The sequence below is a fragment of the Malus domestica genome, chromosome 17 (assembly GCF_042453785.1).
Source record: "Malus domestica chromosome 17, GDT2T_hap1".
In the NCBI taxonomy this organism is placed as follows: Eukaryota; Viridiplantae; Streptophyta; class Magnoliopsida; order Rosales; family Rosaceae; genus Malus; species Malus domestica.
In genome coordinates, this window is record NC_091677.1 from 23,547,875 (window position 1) to 23,554,540 (window position 6,666).

The following is a 6,666-nucleotide window of genomic DNA, read 5'->3' on the forward strand; positions in this document are numbered from 1 at the left end:
CACATATACTCGAAGGTCAATGACCCAAGGGTTTATGAAAGACTCGGTCATCTTCCATGACCCAGGCCAGCTGCCAATCTAGGGAAAGAACGACAGGTCCTAGAGGAACATGAAAGTACACGAGACTCTGAGGTATTCTAACAGACTCGCCCTAGAAGTCAGTACGGCGAGTCTAAGGAAAAACCACACGCCCTTGCTCAAACTTTCCTACTTCCAAGAAGCAATGGAGACTTACGAAAGAAAATTTCAGTGGTACTTGACTCCACTCATGACCCCATTGTCTTATAGCTTCTTGAGGAAGTAAACAAGTTGAAGGCTGAACGTCAGGCCGAGATACCTGACTAGAACCAACCCAGGCCTAGCCCTCTCACAAGGAGGATCCTCGACACTAATTTCAAGTGAAGACAAGACAAAAGCTTAGTTTCCAACTCTATACTGGAAGGGATGACCCAATTGAACATCTTAACCTCTTTGAGTCCACCATGGCATATCGGATGCACACCGACGAAGAGCGATGTCTTCTCTTCCCCACCACCCTCTCTGGTGGAGCTCTAAACTGGTATTGCCGTCTTCCACTTGAGACAGTAGACTCATTTAAGGAACTGAGGAAACTGTTTGTCTCTCAACACATCTTTCAAACCGATCGCTTGCATTCTGTAGATGACTTATACACTATTCGCCTGAAGTCGGACGAGTCACTACAAGAGTATACCGGTCGCTTCAGCCATGAGTATTCTCGCTGTGCTGAGGCAGATGACAAGACCGCCCTCAAGGCCTTCACGGCATGCCTACGTGATTGTTTTTTCAAGAACATAATCAATGCCAACACTTGGAAAACTTACTCTGAGGTGATGGCACAAGCTTACAACCATGCCTCCGCCGAGGCAAAGACATATCAAGGGAAACCCCTCACAGCCACCCCTTATCAGCATGTAGGGAATGGAAGCCAGATCCAACCAAATGAGAAGACCTAGACCTTCCAAAACAGCAGCGATGCCTCCCCCTGCCTTACTTAATACTTTGCCAAGTCAGCAGACATATCAATCTCAGGGCAAAAGGAAAGATTTCCATCCTCATCAGTCTCATTTTAGTAAAAGGAGTAAGGGACACTACCGCGATAACTAAGGGTATCACCACGATAATCCCCGACCCCAGGCAGTCAACACAGTGGATCAAGCACGTGTCAGGACAACCCCTACCCCGAGGTATGAGGCATACACACCTTTGAACGCCATATGCGTGGCCATTTACCCTAGCATAACACACCTGATATTGAAGCCAAAACTGAGGCACTCGGATTACAAGCCCACGAAGAATACGGGCACGTTTTGCTGCTACCATAAGTATAACGGCCATGACGGCAAGAAGTGTATCACCCTTCGTGATCATATTGAAGCTTTGGCACGTGAAGGAAAAATTGATCAATTCCTCATTCACCCTCAAAGGGGTAACCTTAACCAACGCCAGGTGAATGTGATATATTCCATAAGTGGTGGCACACCCATATCTAAATCTTCCAACAGGGCCATGAAAAATAGTGAATGAGCTTTAAGGTCTGGCCACCAAGTGTTTCACGTGGAAAACATTAGGGGAGGCAAGTATCAAAAGCCTAACTGGGATCCAATATGTTTCTACCCTAAGGAAGAAAGAGGTATTATCTACCCTCACAACGACCCACTAATCGGGGAAGCTTACATAGCCAACTTTGAAGTACGACGAATCCTGGTAGACACGGGAGCTTCGGTCAATATAATGTTTGTTGAAGCTTTCAGGCACTTAATGTAGTTGAACACTTGCTCAATTGCTCGATTTCTCCTCTGATAAGCTTCTCCGGTGATATCGTGTAACCTTTAGGGAGCATACACTTACCTTTCACCATTAGTACAAGCCCTTACACAGCTACCATTACCATTAACTTCTTGGTGGTTGATTGCCCAATGGCATACAATGTCATATTCGGACGCACATGCATCAATGATCTCAAGGCCAGGGTATCCACACATATGTTTTTGATGAAATTTCCAACCCCCTATGGCAATGGTTACATCAGAGGAGATCAACTTAGTGCACGATCATGTTACAACACTTCCGTCAAGCAACAACACCTATCTATGCCAAGGAAACCCTTTCTATACATGACCAAGTCATAAAAAACTAGCCCAGATGAAGCTAACTTGGATTTTCACGGTGGCAATAGTCAACCCGACGATCATCAAGATGACTCTTTCACCCTGCAAGCACAACCCGCTAAAGAGTTGGAAAAGGTCTCTATCTTAAAAGATTATCTGGATCGCATTGTGAAGATTGGCACCACCTTGTCACCACCCATTCGGTTGACATTGATCTTTTTTTTACAAGAGAACACTGAGGTCTTCGCTTGGTCATACGAGGACATGCCAGGCATCTTTCCCGATATTATCTATCATCGCTTAAGTATTGACCCCAAGACCAAGCTAGTGAGACATAAGCGAAGATCTTATGACGCTGAACAGTACGAGGCAATGAAGGCAGAAGTTGAAAAACTCAAAAGCAAAGGCTTCATCCGCGAAGTCAATTATCTAACGTGGGTAGCAAATGTTGTCCTTGTTAAGAAGAATCCGACCAAGGAAAGTCTCCTGCTCCAAAAGGTCTTGTGGAGAATATGTGTCGATTACACTGACCTAAACAAAGGATGCCCGAATGATGGCTTTCCTCTTCCTCTCATAGACAGACTTATAGACTCTACGGCAGAGTGTGAACTCCTGAGCTTTATGGATGCTTACTCAGGATACAACCAAATCCTCATGAACCCTCCGGACCAAGAACACACAGCCTTCACCACTGACAGGGGACTATATTGCTATAAAGTCATGCCCTTCGGCCTAAAGAATGTAGGGACGACTTATCAGAGACTAGTCAATTCGATGTTTACCGAACAGATTGGGAAGAGCATGGAAGTTTACGTTGATGATATGCTAGTCAAGAGTAAACATGCTGACCAACACATCACTAACCTATCTGAAACTTTCATCATTATGAAGAGGTATCGGATGAGGTTGAACCCTAACAAATGTGCCTTTGACGTAGGCTCTGGCAAATTCTTAGACTTCATGATAAGCCAACGAGGCATTGAGGCTAATCCCGAGAAAATCAAAGCAATCCTCAACATGAAGAAACCGGTAATTTCAAAAGACATCTAGAACCTTACCGGCAAGGTGGCAGTTTTAACTAGGTTCATCTCTAAGGCCACATACATATGTGCTCATTTCTTCAAATCACTTAATGGAAGTAAGAAGTACATTACATGGACTGATGAATGTGCCGAGGCATTTAAGAACCTCAAAGACTACATGAGTAAAGCCCCTCTACTCTTCAAACCTGAGGTTGGTGACACTTTCATTATCTATCTATTGGTATCGACTTTAGCAGTAAGTTCTGTTCTCATTCAAAATGATGGTAATGTCGAACGACCTATCTACTACGCTAGCAAGGCTTTACAAGATGCGGAGACACGATACTCCAACATTGAGAAATTGGCTCTAGCATTGGTCATGTCTGCTCGAAAACTTCGCCCTTACTTCCAAGCGCACTTCATCATCGTGCTTACTAATCATCCTCTTCGACAGATACTCCAAAATCTTGACACTTCAGGGCGAATGATTAAATGGGCAATAACATTAGGTGAGTTTGATATCTTCTACCAACTAAAGGCAGCTAAAAAGGGCCAAACAATGGCAGACTTCATTGCCAACTTCACATATCATGTTGACATTGTTTATACGCCTAAAGAAGTGATTTCATTACCCTCGAAAGCTCAGAAAATAGAACCAACAGATCCAGCATGGAGTCTATATGTTGCTAGCTCGTCCAACCAACAGGGTTGTGAAGCAGGACTAGTCCTTACGACCCCTGACAAAGTGGCGATGAAATATGCTCTTCGTTTCAAATACAAAGCGTCGAACAATGAGGCCGAATATGAAGCCCTCCTAGCAAGCTTACATTTGGCCAAACACCTTGGGGTTAAACGAATTGATATCTTCAGTGACTCCCAATTGGTGGTTAACCAGGTCACCAACAACTTTGACACTAAAGATAGTTCCATGGCAGCATATCTGGCATAAACACAATTGTTGCTCAAGCACTTCAACTACCAAATCACCCAAATTCCACGAACGGCAAACAGTCATGCAGATGCTTTGGCTCGCCTCGCCTCAGCGGTGAAAAACAACATTAGGAGAAAAATTCAGGTCGAATTGTTGGCAGCACCAAACACCATGGCTGCGAAAGTGTGCAACTTACAACATGGGGATAGTTGGATTACCCCGATTTATAGAAGAGGTAATTGGGCTTGGGCTTGAATGTAAGCTTTGCATGAGTATGGCATGAACATCCGGCTTAATCACCACGGCATGGCATGCTTGTAAATATATTTGTTGATGCACAAAATCGGAGGTCTTGGAACAACGTAAATCCGACCGTCAATCTGCAAGAGTAAATAACACAAGATGTATTGTGGTTCACCCCAATGTTTGGGCTACGTCCACACTGATTATTGTATTTCTGAAAGGATTATGGGGGAGAGAGTGTGAGAGCCTCTGTAATAAGAGTGAGGCTTTGAGAGGGGTGAAAAGGCTTAAGAAATGGCCCCCTCTAATTGTGAGGGTGATGAGTCCTTTTATAGAATAAGGGCTCCTCACTTATTCCATATTTGCCTCTTCTTTAATTACATAATTACATTTAAGTCCCCCGAGTATTTGTACGAGATCTAAATATGGAGGCTCTAAGTATGGTATAAACAATATTCTTTGTCGATCTCATGCCTTGGCATGTGCTTGGGCTTGAATGTAGGCTTTGCATAACAATTAGACCTTAAAACTTGATTGGATTGGTGTGTGACATTTATGGGCCCCAACATTAGCCCCCTTGATTATTTGGGCTATGAGATACTTTAAGTGGGCTAAATAATCAACACTAGGCCCAAGGGATTCCCTTTTTGAATGTGGGCTTCCTAATAGGACTCTTCCTCTTCCCATGTAGCAGCTAAACACTTCCTGCAGTTGTGCTCCCTTGCTTCCCGTGCACATCCAATCATACAAAAAAACTCTGGGTATTCCCCCACCTCCACTTGGTAACCGTTTCAAACTGCTTTTCTCTATAGGACAAGTATTTAATTTATCTTTGCTCTCCTTCTCTTCCTTTAATTCTTATTCCTTCTTCAAATTTTCATAACTGCTTTTTTTTTCTCAAAATTTTTCTCTGATTTCTACGCTGGGTTGTGCCCTTCTGTTCATATTCCTTCGAGTTTTGTGACAAGGTTTTATCCAAGTAAGGAAATTTTTCCCTTGACCCCCTTTCAGATTTTTCTTCCCATTTTTGTCTTCTGCATTTACCATGTGATGAAATTAGGCATGCATCTTTCCTCTTTTGATTATGTGTTTCAAAGATTATGGGGTTTCACCATGGACACGCAAGGGGTGTGGATCTTTCCTTCGGGAAATCGAACTCGACTTCTTAAGTAACCTTATTGATTCAAAATTATGTGTGTTTGCCCTCTGTGATCTCTCTCTTGCTTTCCATGTATGTTGTGCAATTGTCATTTATCCTTGCCTTTTTGCATGTTGGTGCACGCTTGAGCGGGATTGACTGACCAATTGCATTGATTAGCTTGGTTATGATTAGCTTGACTACATGTATAACTTGTATTTTGCTTGGGTGCACTATGGAACATTTTCCTTGGCTAGATCTTTTAGAACTTTGATAGTATGACATGTGTAAGGAAAGATGTATGTGCTTTGCATGATAGCATGTAGGGAAAATAGTGCCATATTAAAGTCCTAGAATTTTGCATTAAGGGCTTTGAATTTATGAACGTACCCTTTTGCTTTCTTAGGGTGCATTTGTTTTCTTTTCCGAGGTAGATTCATTATCGTGTTTTGCTTTGTATACTTGCATGTTTCCTCTTACATGCTGCACTGGCTTGTGATATCTATGGTTTAATGTTTGCCTTCCATATATGCATTATGGTTGCAGAGTCACCAATGTACCTAACTACTATTGATTCACTACTGAGGTTTGACTTCGACGAGGCAAGCCACTGCTTCCTCTTGGTTATCAAAGCAAGGCTTTCAAGGAGGAAGAGCCTTCCTTAGATTCAGTTTCTCCTATTGATCCCAGACGTATTTCTCGATGATGCATCAAGAGTGGGTTATTTCCCATTGTGTCGATCCACTTTGAGTTCTCTTGTGGTAAGGCCACTAGTTGGGTAGATTGGGTGGATACCGAGCTTAGCTTTACGAACCAGTGCACGACCTTGATAAGGGTCAAGGTTTTGGACGCTGTCTTCATGACCAAAAAGTAGGTTGTTCATCTTGAGCCTGAATTTCTTCACCACGTGGTTAGGCGGTGGAGTACAGAGACCCATACTTTTGTTTGTGCTTGGGGAGAATTTACCCCTACTCTGGAAGATGTTGCCAATATTATGCATGTTCCAATTGTGGGTAACGTGGATCCTTTCCGTTACGTCATTCCTTCTGCAGACACCAACATTTTTTATGTTTTAAATAAAGGTGCTTCTACTTCTCTAAGCAAGGCTTTGCGCTTCAATGAGTGGATCAAACACTTTTGGCAGAACAAACAAGAGCCGATGTCCTACTACAGCAGAGGAAATCAATTATTCAGGTGACTCTT